At 35.8% G+C, this 20855-nt stretch overlaps 1 protein-coding gene and 1 long non-coding RNA gene across 4 annotated transcripts in view; both read left to right on the top strand.

Annotated features, from left to right (window-relative positions):
• The window catches only part of LOC117154380 (midasin), a 139606-nt gene that overhangs the window by 83602 nt on the left and 35149 nt on the right, over positions 1–20855 (top strand). The window lies entirely within an intron of this gene.
• LOC143303707 (uncharacterized) lies at positions 18457–20466 on the top strand. Of its 3 annotated transcripts, none has more exons than XR_013060267.1 (4): positions 18457–18593; positions 19154–19543; positions 19625–19870; positions 19981–20466. It is a non-coding gene; the product is annotated as an uncharacterized LOC143303707 (long non-coding RNA). The 3 variants fall into 3 exon arrangements; XR_013060269.1 differs by having other exon boundaries at positions 18458–18593; positions 19779–19870; XR_013060268.1 differs by lacking the exon at positions 18457–18593 and adding an exon at positions 18653–19073.

Raw genomic sequence — 20855 nt, 5'->3', positions numbered from 1 at the left:
TGTATAGTATGTATACCATATAATATAATATTTATTGCAATGTCATCTATTAGCTATCGTCAACGTTGGAGATATTACTATATAATATACTGTACAATATAATATATATTATATACATATAATATAACAATATACAATATAATACAATATATATTATATTGCGTAGTATGCATAATATATACCGTATAGTATACATAGTATATATAATAATATGTATAGTATATATACTATACAATATGATATTTATTGCAATGCCATCTATCAACTGTCGTCAATGTTAGAGATATTACTTTATAATATATTACAGAATACGATATAATATACAATATATATTATATTGTATAGTAGAGTATATGTAATATACAATATAATATTTATTGCAATGTCATCTATCAACTGTCGTCAATGTTAGAGATATTACTTTATAATATATTACAGAATACGATATAATATACAATATATATTATATTGTATAGTAGAGTATATGTAATATACAATATAATATTTATTGCAATGTTATTTATCAGCTGTCGTCAACGTTAGAGATATTACTTTATAATATATTACACAATACAATATAATATATATTATATCATATTGCATAGTCTAATATATGTAATATACAATATATATTATATCGCATAGTACACATACTACATATAGTAGTATGTATAGTATGTATACTATACATACTACATATAGTAGTATGTATAGTATGTATACTATACAACATAATATTTATTCATCATTTAATCATCTGTCAGCTATCGTCAACGTTAAAGATATTACTATATAATATATTATACAATATAGTATGTACTATATATATATAATTTAATAACATACAATATAATATAATATACAATATATATTATATCGTATAGTATACATGGTATATATAGTAGTATATATAGTATATATACCATACAAAATAATATATACTGCAAAGTATAGTATATATACTATACAGTGTAATGTATACTGCACAGTGTAGTATATATACTATACAATATAATATCTATTGTATAGTATATTATATACAATAGAAGAACTTTATATATAATATCTCTTTATAGAGATACAACTGCTTAATTCTACTTTATTCCATACCTGTGAGAACAATTGCACAATAGTAACATTAAAGATACCTGGAGAAAGATGTAACATGTGGTAATTTGAATGGCGTTAGACAGAACGAATGGCGGGAATTTCAAGACGAAATCTGAGACGTCGAATATTCGAGAAGTTGTAAGAAAGTACAAGTAAAACATATATTCAGCGAAATGAAATGCTTGTCCAGACGTTTCAGTGGACCAACATTGTTAAAAAATGCGAGAAAATTTATGAACGCGATAGATCAATGAAAACGGTAAAACGGAGAGAAATGACCGCAAAATTTTCCTTCGCAAATATAAATTAAAAGATCAGAAGGTGAATTTACATGGCTCTGAAAAAATAAAACACGTTAGAAGCAAAAGTACAGCAGTTGTAACAATACAACATTGTCACGAGTGTCGTCCACTCAATTAATGTCGCGAATTAAATTTTCCAATTGTCACAAAAACCGTAAAGAGGAGATCAATTGAAAAATCACAGAACAGATACACAATACTTCCCAATGAATAATTCGAAAAAAAGAAAAAAAAAAAAAGAGACAGCGGTGGAAGTATAATAATGACAAACTACATGAAACTGCGAACTAAATTTCACCGAACACGGCGGTTTCCCATCAAATCATCGGAAAATAAACAAACGGGCCTGGCATAAATTACGCGAAACGCTTTTCCACGAATTTAATGGCTGCGTGTCGTATTAACGAGAGGAACGTTAGTTTGCTTCTGTCGTTCACCTTGCCAAGTTGTTATTTCCACGACGTATTAACGCGCCGCAATGTGAAGGCTGTCGCAATAAACCGCGATCTCGTTTTTCGTGTGCTTCGTTTTTCCCTTTTCACGAACTTTTCTCTCTGTCTTTTTTTTTTCTCGGCGTCATGATCCGGCTTGAAACGAAAACCGGAAAAATCATCGCAACCACGATGAACAGGAACGCGGTGAATAAAGAGACAGACAGATTGGTGGAATCGTTATTTGCTTGGTCGACGAGGATCTGCAGTGTCAACGACATTGTTAGATTAAGTTTTATCGTTCAGTTGAAATGTTATCTTTGATAATATTCGTCTCGTACGAAAGTTCTATTCAATCGATCAATTTAGATTGTAATATGATACAATGGAATACGCAACGTAATACACCGACGGGAACATCTTTTCTGTATGAAAAGAGACGCGTTTGACAAAATTTGAAGAATTTGCGAATGAAGAAAATTTGAAGAAGATTTGAGGAAATTTGAAGAAATTTTGTAGAATAATATCATGCAGATAATGTGAGGAAAGTTTAGAAAGAAAGATGAACTGCATTAAAAATATTATAATTATGAAAACTAAATAATTGAAATACAATGTAGATTTTGTAGAATATTTCTAATATCAAGCAGATAATGTGAGGAAACTTTAAAAAGAAAGATGAACTGTATTAAAAATATTATAATTATGAAAACTAAATAATTGAAATACAATGTAGATTTTGTAGAATATTTCTAATATCAAGCAGATAGTGTGAGGAAACTTTAGAAAGAAAGATGGACTGTATTAAAAATATTATAATTATGAAAACTAAATAATTGAAATACAATGTAGATTTTGTAGAATATTTCTAATATCAAGCAGATAGTGTGAGGAAACTTTAGAAAGAAAGATGAACTGCATTAAAAATATTATAATTATGAAAACTAAATAATTGAAATACAATGTAAATTTTGTAGAATATTTCTAATATCAAGCAGATAGTGTGAGGAAACTTTAGAAAGAAAGATGAGCTGTATTAAAAATATTATAATTATGAAAACTAAATAATTGAAATACAATATAAATTTTGTAGAATATTTCTAATATCAAGCAGATAGTGTGAGGAAACTTTAGAAAGAAAGATGAACTGTATTAAAAATATTATAATTATGAAAACTAAATAATTGAAATACAATGTAGATTTTGTAGAATATTTCTAATATCAAGCAGATAGTGTGAGGAAACTTTAGAAAGAAAGATGGACTGTATTAAAAATATTATAATTATGAAAACTAAATAATTGAAATACAATGTAGATTTTGTAGAATATTTCTAATATCAAGCAGACAATGTGAGGAAACTTTAGAAAGAAAGATGGACTGTATTAAAAATATTATAATTATGAAAACTAAATAATTGAAATACAATGTAGATTTTGTAGAATATTTCTAATATCAAGCAGACAATGTGAGGAAACTTTAGAAAGAAAGATGGACTGTATTAAAAATATTATAATTATGAAAACTAAATAATTGAAATACAATGTAAATTTTGTAGAATATTTCTAATATCAAGCAGATAGTGTGAGGAAACTTTAGAAAGAAAGATGAACTGTATTAAAAATATTATAATTATGAAAACTAAATAATTGAAATACAATGTAGATTTTGTAGAATATTTCTAATATCAAGCAGATAGTGTGAGGAAACTTTAGAAAGAAAGATGAACTGTATTAAAAATATTATAATTATGAAAACTAAATAATTGAAATATAATGTAAGCAAATGATTCGGTTCAAAGATAGTGATTACTGCCTCTACTTTATTCATTAATTCATTAAACTAATTTGTACGATTCGTTAAAATTGAAACAGCGTTACTGCAAATCGATTAAAGCGTTCTAATGTGCCGGAACGTTGGTGCAAGTGGAAATGTTTGGCGAAACAGCGACAGTAAAAGCGGCAACGTTAAATCTAACAAGGTTGTAATTCTCGTCCCATAAATTTCGCCGCGTCTTCGCTCTGAATTTCGAATGGCTCGGTTATTTCCATGGCTAACTGCGTTTCGTTCCTGTCCGTGTTATCTAACGTCGTCTATAAACCGTTAAACCTTCCTGTTGTTCCCCCCTTTTTTTTTGTTTTCGTTAGTCGTCGAACCTGTTAGTCGTCGGTGAAATATCAGATTACTTTTTAACGGAGAATTATTTTTCCTCGTGGACGTTCTCGAGAATGTTAGGTGCGAAGATTGCTCGTCTAACTCCGTGTTACAGAATATTATTAAAATTTTAGAAAAGCAATAAATGTTTAGATAATGGAATTTTCTAGTAATAGAACAATACATAAATCTTCCGATATTTACTGAAATATACTTCAATGTGTCATAAATAAATTACGTTGAAATTAAAAAATATATTGCTCGTCGTAACAAGTCCCGGAGACTCTATTTTTTCAATCGCGAATTTGCATGAATATTATCCGCAGCCTGCTTACGACGTTTCCACAGTGAAATAATTCTTTGCCCAAGTTGCATCTGCTCGTTTAATTTAATTATTAAAATTAATTATTCTGCTCTGTAAAAATACAAATTTTAGATGAACGTGCACTGTTTACCGACCGATGTTAAAGTCAAAATACACGTGGAAACTGTAGAAAATCGCTAACAGCGACGGCTTAATTATGCATTGAAAAGAGCAATTCCGCGCGATATTCTACGCCATAGGAGACAAGCTCGCATTCTTGCCACTCGACTGCGCCCTCCAGCTCCATCTGATGGCGTTCCTCGCTTATTAGACCCACGGGGTGTAAAGAATCCTTTCGTTCCTCCAATTTCGCTGAGTTCGCCTTCGTTTTCCCAGTGATGAACACACCTAAGTGAGAAACTTTTTCGGCAGAAAGAACTTAATCAACCGGCGAGATAAACTTTTTCTTATTTAACTAGTTTTTATTTAACTCAGCTCGTCATACTCAGCTCGTCTGGTTGGCAAACTATGGATCAGATGGGAAATGATTTTCCATTTATATATTCCATGTACACTCCGTCTCATAAGTTTATTTTATTATAGCCGCTATTAGGCCATTTCTCAGGTTTGGTACATCAGATTGTTACATGTGAACTATCGTCTTTTTTTTTTAAGTTTGCTTTTGAAGTTGCTTTTTTAAATACGAGGAAATTTACTACGAATCGGTACATTCAACGTTCAGAAGATTTTCGACAGCAACGTGAAACTTGGTTACCACCACGTTCACGTACAGTCGGAATATTCGTGCGATCTCCTTACGCGAACTTCGACTTGGAAGAGTCGCGACGAAGCTTTCTGGAAACGTAAAATTAGCATTTGGGGAAGATTAAAGATCTAATCCACTCGAGCAGTTTCTTCACGCGTAAATTGTCTTCGAGAGATTTATAAACGTAGGGACCGTAATAGCTCCGTTTAAGATTCTCGAATTTTAAAATCCAGTCTTGCGAGTTTAGAATAACGAAACAAAGTAGTCCTTGAAACAGTTCGAAAAATAGAATGATTTGGAGAATTTAATTTTAACATTTAATATGCATCGACGTAAGAAACATAGAACGCAACAACTAGCCCAAATGATCAAAAGCAAATAGTCAATCGATTAGAGTCTTGCGTTTATAGAAAGTTATAATCCAACATATCTGTACATAGAAAAAGAGCAACACATTTACAGGAATTTCAATAACACAATAAATTACAGTAATTATAGAGGGTGGTTGGTAACTGGTAGTACAAGTGGAAAGGGGGTGATTCTACGCGAAAAAAGAAGTCGAAAATGTAGAATAAAAATTTTTCGTTTGAGGCTTTGTTTTCGAGAAAATCGACCTTGAATTTTCGCTCGGTACGCGTGCGGTACGTTATAACGGATCTCACTGTAGATCGTTGTCTCGATAGAAAAATTAAAAAAAGAAATTGTTATTCTAAAATTGTTCATAGCGTGCATGGAACTGAATAACAACAAATGAACAACAAAATGAATGCCAAAATTAATCGAAATATTAGATAGAAAAGAAATGAATTTTACTATCGAAACAAAAGTTGACGATTATTGTTATAATAACTCGGACGAAATGATAATTCTTAAGATTCTCAGAATAATTTTTTAACGATTGTTTAGATTTAAATTAGACTTAAATTTTTTGATACTTAGTCCCAATACTTATGGAAGATGATGTATTGAGTTGGCAACCAAGTGATTGCGCATTTTGTCATTAGGTTAGGTTAGATTAGGTTAGGTTAGGTTAGGTTAGATAAGGTTAGGTTAGATTAGATGAGGTTATGTTAGGTTAGGATAGGTTAGGTTAGTAGCAAAATCTAAAGAGTCGCTTGATTATCGGAAAGTTGGAAAATTTCGCGTTTCGATAGCCTTTTGCTTTTCATGGAAATGTATTTCGCGAGATATGTACTCGAACGTTAGCGCTTTTACGTACTCTGTTTTACTAGAAATAATGCAAAGCTTTCGGCTTGCTGAATTAATTCACTTAAAATGAAAACTTGCGTAATATGGTATAGGGTTGGTGGCTGGGCACTTAAAACTTTCAAATAAATTGCGGAAGTTGTACCGTTTTATTTTAATTCCAATTTTAAAGTGCATTTCAAACGCGCCAGCCTATTTCAAATTCTCTTGCACACACTTCGAATAATACGATCGATATTTTTGTACATTCGATTACGTCTCGATTAGCCCTTTTTAAACTTTTTTTGGCTTTTTAATTACTAAAAAATAATAAAATATCATCGTCCATCGATCAAGAAATTCCCTCGTCCAACAGATACTATCGATTTCTTTGAAACAAGAAATTAATTCTTCTACGTATACCAATGCAAATGAATGAATTTTACAGTAATTCTATAATTCTATGAAATTTCTGAAAATAAATTCTTCAATTATTCAATATACGTAGAACAGTTTCAGAAGAAGATAGGTTAGAAAGAATGGGGCTCGGCCCATCAAATTCCATCGGCTTCCTTGAAACAACACACAATGGCTGAAGCTCGGAGATATCGAGTGGCAACGACCTAATGGCTTAATGCCGCCACGATTATTAGTTAAGGGTTAATTATGACAAACGCGTGCTCGCTCTCTTAAGTTCGATTTGAAGCCTAATTAGCGCAGAGTGCTCTTGCAATCGAATTTGTGGCGGGCCTGGAAAATTGTTTCAAAGGTCTGAAGCTGCGTTTCGACCCGCGATGACACACTTTCCCAAGTCAAAAACCAATCGAACGTTGGCCCGACTCTGTATGGCGTTGAATACTTTGAAAGGGAAATAAGAAAATGGATAACGAGGCCCATTTGCGAATCCAGGCGTTTCTCAAATCCTCCATTTCCATTTCCATGGCTCGTAATCGGATTTACACTTTTTCTTTTTCTTTTTTTTTTTTTTTGCTCCATAGTATCAAATAAAGCAGACAGTTGTTTCAACGTCGATTACAAATTAATACAACGAACAGTATAAATGAATTAGTGATGATAGGTTATGTATAAATAAATAGGTAAATAAATATAAATAAATAGGTTATGTTCTTTGTCAGCCCTAACCTCTACTTTCGTTTCGAACTATTAGTAACCTCGATAATGTTCGTATTTATGTTCGTTTCAACGAATGTAAAATAATCCTCAAACGAAATATCAAGTTTTCCTTTTTAAGAATTTTATTAATTATATTTGGCTGATCGTAAATTTAATTTAACAAGAAGAAGAGCCGCAGTTTGCCACTGCCTGCAATGTACATAACGATATATTCCAATCTCTAATTAATATGGATTAATATGTATTTGGTGGGAATTCATTTCGCAAAGTCAACAACCCATGATGGTCTATCGTAACAAAAGCTTCCACAGGAATTCGAAACAATGGCGTATACTATCTTCATTCTAAATACATAAATTCTTTTTTCTTACTGCAGACGTAAGACTCGGTAAATCGACTTATTCCATTCTTCTTTTCCATTTATGAAACCTAAGACTCTTTCCTTGGTATTTGCCCCTTAAATAGGAGCTTTCAGTTTTTACCAAAGGCAATTCAATCTCGTTCCCTATTCTTCGTTCTTCGCGGGCGAAAAAATGAAATTCTTTTAATCTCGCGAAGGAAGCGTAACACGTTTTAGTTAGAACAATGTTTGATCGATCGTTTAAGGAAATTTTGTATGGTCGATACGAGAGAATGTTCCAATATTCAGTAGGTTTAATATCGAAAACCGTGTCAAGCATTCGACAGTCGAAGAAAGAAAATCGTGATCAAGATGAAAGAGGCAGCGTTTCATTTTACGTAGAAATATATATACCGTTGGACTTTCCTTCTCTGCTATCTAAATGAGGAACAGTATCAGAGCCGGATAACCAGAATGAGAAGAGAAATTTACTTTTACATACAGAAAGCTAGGTAGCAAGAAAGCTGACTAAAACTATCATTTTTACTGTGAAAAGGAAAAGTAGACAAATTAGAAATTAATAATTACATTATATAACAACGAGTAATTACATTCGTTGCAATGTTTTCTACTTATAAAAATTACAAAATTCCAATTGTAACAACGTTACAAATTCTTGGATATTTCATATGGTGAAATTGTCGAAGATTGTTTTCAAATTTTTCTTCTAAGGTTTACGTTCTTGCAAACAAATATATTTTTTTTTTAATTATAAAACTCGACCAATGACTTTGACTAAGTCGCTAATTCTATAAATCATAACGATCAACGTTATTGCAAAGAATTAACTTGAAAAAAGAGAAATCTCTTACAACATGGAACACCAATCAACCATGATTTATATTCACGGAAAAGGGAAAAATTCGATTACGTTTCTCGTGGCAGAGTGAAAAACGCTGATCGTCTGTCATCCTTCTTTTCAGTGGAAATTCTTTCATAGAAAATTCTATTAAAGTAGAAACGCCGTTGGTTGCTGCAGTCGGCGTTCGAAACAGCAGCGAAGCTTGATTTTCCAAAATCCGGTTACAGTTTCTAAGAGGCTGTAATCAACCGAGAATTTAATTCTCACAGCCGAAGAGAAAAGGATTTACGATTAATACGAAACACCTAACGAACCGACATTCTTCAACGTTCTCTCGACCAAACAAAATCTCGTATTACGAACAGCTTTACAAACAACAGTAATTTGTGGCCTTAGGCATGTACACAGTCTCTGAATCAAACGAAAAGAAAAAACACTCAAATACGTACTGTCGAGAGATATAAGTAAAATTGAAAGAATTTGCATATGAAACATTTTTCTAAAATAATTCAATTGTACCATTTATGACCATTGTTCGTAAAAGTGGTATAAAACCGACTATCCTTGAAAGTGGCGTGGCTCTAGCAGATGTACGATATAAGCCACGATAAATCACAGACATGTGTTAAACTTCCACATCCTCGTATTTCAATATTCCATACTGTACATTTAAATAGCCCAACATCTATCATCCCGTCACTCTATGTTTCTCAAAATATGGTAAACGGTCCTCCTGCAATGATCATCGAAATACGATCAGAAATACCGAGAGCTATCCAAATTGAGCGTCAAACAAAATACGCAAAATTAAGAATAAATGAAATTAACCGTCAACAACTCCCTTGGATGTTGGCGCGTGCGTGGAGTCGCGTAAAACGCCACCCAAATCAAAGGGTAAACAAAAGAAACTGGCGATGAATGTCGAATCAGCCGAAAACGACTGATAACGTTGACCATCTTGAACATTGTACGGATTTTCGGCGAAAATACTGGGAACCGCGATAGATCGAGTCCTATTTCGCCATAGAAGGTTCAGTTTTTGTCAAATGTATCGTCTCAGGGCGATTCTACCTGAAGTGATCCGCGCTGTTGAACAAGTATATTCTATGAATCATGGTAAAAAGGCAGGAAAACGCTAGTGAACCGTGAACGCGTGCACGGAATCCCATAGAAACACGCGGCGCCTAAAAGCGAGCACCAGCTGCAAAATGGGTGGATGGGCGTTTGATCGTCCCAATTAACAAGGCGCTACGCAACCTGAACGAAAAAGAAAAAAAACGCTAATAAAGCATTAACCCAGATAACCACGCAATCTGGCGTCTTGCTGGAAAGAGAAGAAGCGGCGAAACTCGTTCTCTTAGGGATCCTCACCCGGTCCAGTCTAAGAACCAGTCGCTTGCTGCGGGACTTAAATCCAACCGCGAGCCTGATCACCGGTCCTCTCATCCCCCTAGTGTCACGTCTTCTCCGGGGGTGTGTCTCCGTGAAAATTCACCATATTTACTACGACAAGTATCACCACCCCCTACCAACCACCACCACTTTCACAACCACTGCCACTTTTCTTGCCACCACTACCGGTCTTCACCACCGCCACCACGTTTCTCACTGGTCAATGAAACTTTTGTCTCCGTGTGTCATCTGTACAACATGTACATATGTGTGTGTGTATATATATATATATATATGTACGAGCCGTCCGCAGGTCAAAGTGGTTAACTCCTTTTTCTCAAACTTTTTACATTTCAATGGCAAATCACTGGTGCGCGAACGATGCTTATCTCATATAATTCCATTTGTTTCCTCGCGGAGTTAACCGATTTCGTAGCTAAACGGCTCATATATGTATATATATATATATATTTACATGTATAATTGATTATACGATAACGCGAGAGATACGAACGTGTGGGAAGCTGAGTATGTTGTAAATGCGAGGGTGTGTAAGAGGGTAAGGAGAAAGAAAATAGACACGAACGAGGATACAGAGAGAGCGAGAGATCGCGATTCTGGCCTCCTGCGGTACTCTCGGCTCGGGGTGCGAGAGAGCACTGAGTTCCGAGTGGATGGAGCCCCTGATACTGAGGGTGCACAGGCCGAGAGAGAGAGAGAGAGAGACAGAGAGAGAGAGGGATGTTGGGACGACGGAAGCGTCCGCTCGGTGGAATCGACGCGCGCGCGTATTTCGAGCGTGTTCTCGGTGTTGTTTCGCGAGCGCGTTTTAGGGGTGGGAAAGTGGGGTTGGCAGAGAGATACCGATGGTTCGTCGAGTGGCACTCGGGGCCTCGAACCCGACGTCGTCCTGCGCCAGAAATTCTGACGCCTTCGGTTATAGCCGATCCGCTTTTGTTAAGGATACCACGGCGTGAATACGTACGAGGGTGAAGGTGAGCGGCGAGAGCGATTTTCGGGCTGCGTGCTTTCGCCGTTGCTCGTCGACTTGGTTTGCAGTGGCTCGTGGAAATATTTGAACAGTTAGCAGAGAAAATTTCTATGTACGTACGTAGTACGCGCGTTATATAAGACGTTCTACAATTTTCTACAGAAACGCTTCACACACAGACATTGTTTGATGTGGTAAGAACATTTCTGTACGTCGATTTGTAGCTTCTTTAGGCGTTGAGTAAATTCCCGATGCGTAGAGCAGACAAAGTTGCAGGTAATACATGTGCAAGTGTTGGAGCAATTATCAGAGAAAATTTGCATGTGCGTTGTATAATTCAGTTGGATGGGAGAATTTCTGTACGTGGATTTTGAAGAAGGCCAAGCGGAAGCTATCGGACCGATCGACTTGATCTATCGCGCTCGGTTCCACATGCCAGCGGCGTTACTTCCGCCGCTGACACGAGGGGATCACACTTTTTCCTCGGGTCTCTGATTGTCCCGAAAGAGGTGGAAACGGCACCAAGTGAATTAGAATGGGGGCTCGCGGCTCGAAATATTCGTCTTGGCTCGGTCGACGTGAAAAATTAACGGCACGTAGAATACCAGCGCACGAGAGATATTTTTCAGCGGAACAGGCATCTGGAACGTCTTATTATTAGACTGTAGGCTGTGGGGTTAACGTTCACGACGACGACGATTCACCGAGCAAAAATGAAGAATTAATCAAGTTCTCGGGCCAAGTCGCGATCTCGGTCCTCCTGTTTCGCTGTAATTCCACTAACATTATTAGCGAACTTTCGCAACTCAGGACGCTGCACGCTGCGTCTAATACCAGGCTTTTCAGGCTACCAGACCGCATCCAATAGAAAGAGATTTTTCACGTTTCGCCGACAGTTAGCTTCATCGGCAGTCGAAGAACGCATCGACATCGGCCTTTCTATATGCAACTAACTAATTCTTCTAATTAAAAGATCTATACACTATGGAGCCGTTCCATGTTCAAAATTTTGTTCGCATGTTTTTCTAAATTGAGATGTCTGTGGTATCCTTTCATCGACTAAATGCACATGACATTGGTATCGATTTCGCTTGAAACAGTAAAACACGGCGAGAAGAAAAACGAAGCGGATTTCGCTTAGTTTCGGGGATATTTGAGTGCATTGATTAAAATTGCACGCCTCCCATATACCGGGTGGCCCACTTCACTCGTACACCTTAAATATCCTTTTAACATTGGAAGAACAGAGGGCTATTTCACACATCCTACCGATTCTGAGTATTTGCGAACAAATTACAATAATTGCACACTTCCTATATACCGGGTGGCCCACTTCACTCGTACACCTTAAATATCCTTTTAACATTGGAAGAACAGAGGGCTATTTCGCGCATCCTACCGATTTCGAGTATTCGCGAACAAGTTAATATAATTGCACGCCTCCCATATACCGGGTGGCCCACTTCACTCGTACACCTTAAATATACGTTTAACATTGGAAGAAAAGAACTATTTCGCACATCCTACCGATTCTGAGTATTCGCGAAGAAGTTAATATAATTGCACACTTCCTATATACCGGGTGGCCCACTTCACTCGTACACCTTAAATATCCTTTTAACATTGGAAGAACAGAGGGCTATTTCGCGCATCCTACCGATTTTGAGTATTCGCGAACAAGTTAATATAATTGCACGCCTCCCATATACCGGGTGGCCCACTTCACTCGTACACCTTAAATATCCTTTTAACATTGGAAGAACAGAGGGCTATTTCACACATCCTACCGATTCTGAGTATTCGCGAACAAGTTATTATAATTGCACGCCTCCCATATACCGGGTGGCCCACTTCACTCGTACACCTTAAATATACGTTTAACATTGGAAGAAAAGAACTATTTCGCACATCCTACCGATTCTGAGTATTCGCGAAGAAGTTAATATAATTGCACACTTCCTATATACCGGGTGGCCCACTTCACTCGTACACCTTAAATATCCTTTTAACATTGGAAGAACAGAGGGCTATTTCGCGCATCCTACCGATTTTGAGTATTCGCGAACAAGTTAATATAATTGCACGCCTCCCATATACCGGGTGGCCCACTTCACTCGTACACCTTAAATATCCTTTTAACATTGGAAGAACAGAGGGCTATTTCACACATCCTACCGATTCTGAGTATTCGCGAACAAGTTATTATAATTGCACGCCTCCCATATACCGGGTGGCCCACTTCACTCGTACACCTTAAATATACGTTTAACATTGGAAGAAAATATCTATTTCGCGCATCCTACCGATTCTGAGTATTCGCGAACAAATTAAAACAAAACCGCGTAAGGTAGGTTAGGTTTGCCGCGTGTTGACGATTAACAAGCCTTTCCTCCGCCATGGTACCAGATATTTAAAGATCTCCTGTTGAAATAACAATAAATTAATAATAATGAATTAATAATAATTAATTAATAATAATGAAACGAATGTTCGTGATTCTACGGTAACACAATTATCGTGACTGTGCTCACAGTACGTTGTTCGACACTCGAAATTCTCGAATGGTAAATCGCGTGTCAAGAGTAGTTTACGAGTAAGAAATGGTCCAGCTAATAGGTTAAAGGACGATTTAGCTGGATGCAATATACGAGGCTACTCGTTGGTTTATGTTATAGCAAACCAATAGTAGAATCTGGCCGCAGTATCTACATTATCTAGAACAGGCAGGCCAGCAGCTGAAACTGTGTATACAAGCAAGAGCCTTAGTATGCAGTTTCTGCTGAACATTGTATCCTGCTTGACTGTACGCGAACTTGCGTAGAAACGACGTCACAACATCTATTCTATGTCCTGGATAACATGGATATTATCTGCTTGTTTTCCGTGTATGTAGTTTCGATTTATGGATACAGCTTATGACAAAATTAGGGCAACTTTTGGAGTAACAATTATTCGCCATTACGTTAACTTTAGTTACGAAATTACGAGAGATTTGCAATAATTCGCGGTTAAACTTGTTTAATATTTTTCTGTATCCATTGAACGTTACAATTTTCGATTTTCGTTAAGTTTGTAGAGAACTGAAAGATCACACGACCTAGGAATAACTTCATTTTTTTAACTATCATAGTAAAATATAATAGTCGTTAAATTAGTTGATGGAATCATTTTGGCGCGAAAATTAACGCATTTAATGGTTGTGCGCTGATGTTCTCATAATCCTGCGCCATAAGCATAAGCCGCGTGCTAAATCCTATCATAACAGGTTAAGCCTCGAATAATGCGAAACTCGACTAATACCATACACTGTAAATGATATCTGCCAATTTTACATTAAATATACATAGAGTGTAGTTAAAATAATTACACCACAATTGTTGCCTTCTGCGCGCAATAATAACAATTTGTTCGATGGACAAAATTTACCTAATAGCCGTAAACTAATAATCGAGGGAAGAGACTTTATAGCGAGCGTTACGGAAGAAATGGTAAAACGGGGGGAATATCGTAGCATTTGCTCAAACAATTTATCGTTGACCTACTTGATACTAATAACTAAAGTAAAACGATACTAATGGTTGGGAATTCGTGCATAGATTATTAGCAAAAGATATTAAGCGAATAAAGAAACCGATGGAACTATGGCACGTATTTATATGGTAAAACGGTAATTTCGCGCGGACCATCTGTTTCAAATGTCAGTCGTAGATTTCGCGTATCTGTGCGTGTCATTCGCCATGGAGCTTTGCCCGTACGTCGAAACACAAAACTTGGCACTGCTCTTACGTTTGCAATTTAATTAAATTTATATAGAATAAATAAATATCAATTAAGAAAATTAATTTACAAATGAAGTTTAACCGCTATTGCTGGCACTAAATTTATCTTTATTAAAATTATTTCCTAAATTTAACTTTCATTAATTTACTAAATCTAATTATTAAATTATTATTAATATTTAATGTTAAATCATTTTATACAGATATATAAATTTTACTAATTAATAAATCATCATAAAATTTATTTTATATTATTAATACTTTTAAAATCAAAATTTAACATTCAATGGATTCTCGCAACAAAAACAAATTATTGCCACGTACGTCGTGTTAAATATAAATCGTCTGTGGTCATAAACGAAGAATGAGAGACACTTGGTGCGATTCAATCAAAACGTCGATACATTTATCGTATCTTCAACAATTTGCAAAGATACGATAGAGAAGAAGAAGAAGAGGAGAAGAGAGAGAGATGAAGAAGTGCTTCAGAATGACAACATTTTTAAATCAAACGATAGCTTCTGAAACTTGTAGCTAGCTACTGGAAATTGTAATATTTTGTATTATTTTAACGACGATGAGGAGAATTTATTTCTTCAATTTCCACAATGTAATCTGCCTGACAGTCGACGAGCCATCCGCGCTACCAAGTGATAGATTTATCATTAAAAAATTATTCCAATTGTTTCTCATTTCTGTTCAAATGCTGTAAATTTCAAGAACAATTTACGTGGAGAAACAGGAACCTTAGGCTCCGTACGATTCGCAGATTTTCAATAGAACCTTCCTTCCGTACTTTTAACCCGCAACGCTGGCGGCTACCTTTGGTTTTTGGCGAATCGATAGGAAAATATATTGATACCACTCTTATCGCAATGTGCAGTTGTCTAGAAACTTTGGTCTAGTTCGGAGTATTCTGAAGCATTTCCGGTTAAGAGACGAAATTTAAGGCTGGACGAGATGCTACAAAAAGTAAGATTGTTAGTTAAATTATTATTGAAATTTATTATACCAACATCGAACCCGAACGAAGTCTCAGCGTTCTAAGCAAATTGCACTAATTGTCAGCGCAGGCTTCACGAAATAGCGCAATCGTTTCACATGGCCTTCAGTGTTCGCTGTCATAATTTGCCTGCTGTCTTTATGTCGGCATATTTTTAGTGTCGGTTCACTATACGTTGCACAGCCTTTCGGGATGTGTTCGATCGATTCTGACTTGTTCCTGTCGCATACTTGGCATAGTTCTTCTTCATTTATACAGGGTGGTTGGTAACTGGTGGTACAAGCGGAAAGGGGGTGATTCTACGCGAAAAAATAAGTCGAAAATGTAGAATACAAATTTTTCGTTCGAGGCTTTGTTTTCGAGAAAATCGACTTTGAATTGTCGCTCGGTACGCGCGCACTTTATCGCGTCTCGTTATAACGGATCTCACTGTAGATCGTTGTCTCGATGGAAAAATAAAAAAAAAATGTTTATTCTATATTTTCGACTTCTTTTTTCGCGTAGAATTACCCCCTTTCCGCTTGTACCACCAGTTACGAACCACCCTGTATAATATATATCATAATATATAACATAACTGTACTTTACCTTCAATGTAAATTGGCAAATTTTGAGAAAAAGATTATAAAAGAAATGTAAGAATGATATTTACAAAATTCAAAACGGAACATATTATGAAATAAGGGGAGAATAAATTAATGCCAATTGTATTTCAATATTTGTTGAAAATCACACTAATAATACTTATTCAAAATCGTTACGAAAAATGGAAAAATCAGTTCGCTTTTATAAACACAGTACTTACAAATAAGAAGAATCATGGTTTGGTCATAGTTTGATATAGAACACGTAGAGCATAAAGCATAAATACTGTATTCTCAATTACACAGGGTGGTTGTTAACTGATGGTACAAGCGGAAAGGGGGTGATTCTACGCGAAAAAATAAGTCGAAAATGTAGAATACAAATTTTTCGTTCGAGGCTTTGTTTTCGAGAAAATCGACTTTGAATTGTCGCTCGGTACGCGCGCACTTTATCGCGTCTCGTTATAACGGATCTCACTATAGATCGTTGTCTCAATGGAAAAATTAAAAAAAAAAATTTTTTTTAATTTTTATTCTATATTTTCGACTTCTTTTTTCGCGTAGAATTACCCCCTTTCCGCTTGTACCACCAGTTACCAACCACCCTGTATATCGTGATACTTCGCTGATTCTATTGCTTCGCCATTCTTCTCTTCCTGCCAGTCTTATTTATCTTTGGGTTTGTGCTCGAATATAATGTACAGGGTGAACGATATGTAACTGACTGATTTCAAAGTTCCGCTACTCTACGTTGCGTTATTTTTTGTTCCGCTTTTACGCAACCATTGCGTCGAACGTTACGTCAAAGCAATCCGTCGATAACGGTGATCGACATGACGACGTTGGCCATCTCGATCGCCTGATTGAACTGCGCTTCTTTTTACGGGGTTTCCTTAAACGCGAAGCGTATGTCGATAAAGGGAACACTATGGAGCAGTTGAAGAAAGTTGCTATTGGAGAAACAATAGCCAACATGACTTGTGAAACGCAGCGAAAAATGCGACTGAAAGGGCTGCACTTTGTACAACGTCTGGAGGCGAACATCTGTCTGATGTTATATTGCATACGTAATTTCCAAATATTAATTAGTGACTTGTATTTAAAACGTTGTGTTTCGTTTTGTTTCAAAGATATAATTAGCTGGTGACAATTAGAATCAGTCAGTTTTATATCGTCCACCTTGTATATTCAATTTATCGATACAAATACGATAATAAACAGCGTAATTTCAACGTAAATAAGATAAATAATGTTATTTGAAAATAAACGTAAATTTCGATAGAGATACAGAATAATGCGGAATTTCAGAGATAATTTCAGGGTGAACAAAGTGAATGGAATAAAATAATGGACCGATACAAATTAGCTGTTGTAATGGATGAAGAAGATGGAATGAAGCGAAAAGAGCGTAGAAGGAAAAGAGTAATATACGAGCACGATTTCCCTTCGCTGTTTATTATCTCGTTCATTTACACGCGAATACATCGCGTGCAATGAGCCAATAATTTTTGGTACACCGCGTACATTCATTCAGCAGATCGAAATAAAAATACGAAATACTGTACGTGCTCGGCTTTGCTTTATTATTATACGTGTCTTGTACATTGTATCACGTTTCGCCATTATCTGGCCCATTATATGAATTTTTTAACCGACCGAAGGTAAATTATTTTCAATGTGATCGACAACTGTTTCGCGTGTTCCTTTTTATCGTTACATGCGTTGTGATTTCTATATTCCTTTTAAAATAATTATCAGACGTATAAATGAGCAATTCAAATAAACCTAATTAATTTTCTCACCCTCGTCCGCTCATGTATCGTTTACACGTTTTGCTGTTAGAAATGACATTCTGTTTGGCGAAGATCAGTGCAACGTAATCCCAATAAAATAATCAATTCGTAAGCGTCAATAATGGCAACGAACAAAGCGCATAACCGCGTGGCGGCACTCAACAGAAAATACCACCACTCGACACTAACTAGCGACGAACGACGGCAGCGCAGTGGTTAGCGCCTTAGGTTACGAACGTTCGGGACCCGGGTTCTCAAATCCCGGCGACCGGAGTCTGATTTTTCTTTCACGCATCTAAATTAGAAGAGAAATAGCAATACCCCATCAGCGACATCTACAAGTATCACGGACAACACTTACGCCTCAACCGTGTTCTTTACGAATTCCAACGAGGAAAAAACGCTGAAAAGAACGTGCGAGTGGATTTGTCGTGTTCTTAGTGAAGATATCATTATCGTACGATGTGTGTGCATTTCGCTTTTAAACGGTTTAACGCTAGAACTACCGATAGTTAACACGAAGCTATTTCTACCAAAACCAGTGAAAATGACTGGTCTTTAAAAAATACCTAATAATAGAATATTTTTATATTTATTGACTTATTACTTTCTTACAGAAGCAATTCCATGTTATGTAGTATATTTTTGGTATTATTAATCCATCTGGGACCATGTTACCTAAACGAGGGTTGGCACGTTTATAAAATTGTAGAAACAGTCATTTTGACTAGTGTGGTGTTTCTAATGTTAGTATTTAGCGATCTAGCGATCGATCCGGAATTTTCCTGATAACTGATATCGTCGTATTGAATGATACGCAGTAAAAGTTCGAAAAACGCGTGGCAAGTTGTAGAAAACGAGGAAACTGGTTAATTGGGGTTCGATAAACAGATTGCAGGATCCTTTTACACTTGGACAAGTACCAGTCATTTTCACTGGTATTGGTATAAGTAGCCTTGATACAAAATTATTTTCAGTTGAATACATAAAAAACAAAATAAAATGCAGCATATTATTCTTTTAGTTATCGTTGCGAACTTGTAAAACTAGTCAATTTGACTGGTGTGGTAGTTCTTTATTGGTGTTAACACTAACTGCTACGCCGAAATTACATGTTTCGCTGAGGGCGCCACGGGAGTATTTTAATTATTCAAAGCATATAACTGCAAAATAATAATAAATTCGTGATGTAAGACAACATTCTTCCCCAGTGGACCGTTTATCTTCTTGATGGTCACGGGTGACCACCGTAGCGCCTTGGTGACAGTTGATAGCGACATATTATAACTTCCTTTATTTCAACAAATCATTCGCTTTCGTTATTTCGTCGTAAACAAAACGTGCAGGATATATTGTTGAAACGTATAGAAGATATTAGTAAACAGTATTTGCTCATTCTATGTATAATAGTAAGGTATGTTTACACTTCTAACTTCAATTATATGATTTTAAAGCATCATCTACGATTATTTTTTGATGTTGTTTCTGTATTTAGAGGTAGGATCACAATAGCTATTATTTTATTTTTTGGATAAATCTATCACACCGTTCTGAGTCGAAAAATCTTTATTGCACTTTCTTACATGGACTAGGGATAAAAATAAAAGAACATCTTAAACCTATCGATTAAATCTATCGATTGTATCTAGGACTATTTCCTAGTTACTATTTATTGTAACTAGCGCATCTGCACATGGTTGGCGAGCACGAACTCACGTTGTCATTTTCAACATTTTTTAAGGTGTGTAATTGTTCAAAGGGGCACTTTATTTCAAAATATCTTTTATCTATCGTTTATATTCAAAATGCCTTAACTGTCAATTTTCATTCAATTTTTACAACTGTGAGAAGTTGGAGCGCTACGGTCACCAATGACCAACGTGGCAACCAAAGTGTTAAAGGCTTCGGTTTGATCGACGAGCAACGCTCCGGAGGCCCAGAACCAGCCGAGAATTCGGCACAAACGCGAGAACAGCTCTAAGAGCAGTCCGGGCTAACGCAAGAAACCGTTTCAAACCCTCTGCATAAGACGAGAAAGATGCAAAAAGGAGGAAATGTGGCGTGAAATTGCTTCTCATACTAATCAGATATCATAACGAGTCTTAGATGGGAAACTACGCAGTATCACCCGGTGTATCCATTTCACGGTGCTTCCTCAGCTGGACGACTTTATCGAGTGAAAAGATCATGGCATTCTTTCGAAGCGAAATTCATCAGCAATCTGAATGATGACTTAACCGTTTGAGTCGTAGGGATCATTGAAAAAACATGGTCGAAAATTATTATTATTATTATAAAATATTGTTATATTTTGCGCGCTATTTATAAATATTTCAACTTTTATTCAATAAAAATTATTCAGAACATAACAATGAAATACGAAATACCGTCAGTTGTTCATAGCGTTCAAATGCACTGGCACTTATCGACACAAAATCTAAAGAGATTTTTAAACAAGGGTGATTATTCTGAATCAAAAGTCTGTTTGACTTTCTCTTTAAATAAATCTTGATCTTGCCTGAAAAATATGGATTATTTATTTGTATATATATATATATATATATATATATGTAATAACGTAAATCCTTAGGGTAAATCAGACGATCGATTCTGGAAAATCGAGTTTGTTTTGAGAATAATGAAAGTAAATACAATAACAGTTAATAACGAATCTACTACAAATTTTATCTGGGAAATCGAGGGTCGATTGTCCAAATCCTAAATTA

The sequence above is a fragment of the Bombus vancouverensis genome, chromosome 16, assembly GCF_051014615.1.
Source record: "Bombus vancouverensis nearcticus chromosome 16, iyBomVanc1_principal, whole genome shotgun sequence".
Lineage (NCBI taxonomy): Eukaryota > Metazoa > Arthropoda > Insecta > Hymenoptera > Apidae > Bombus > Bombus vancouverensis.
The sequence above is the reverse complement of the archived record's forward strand: the minus strand, read 5'-3'. Positions and strand labels throughout refer to the sequence as shown.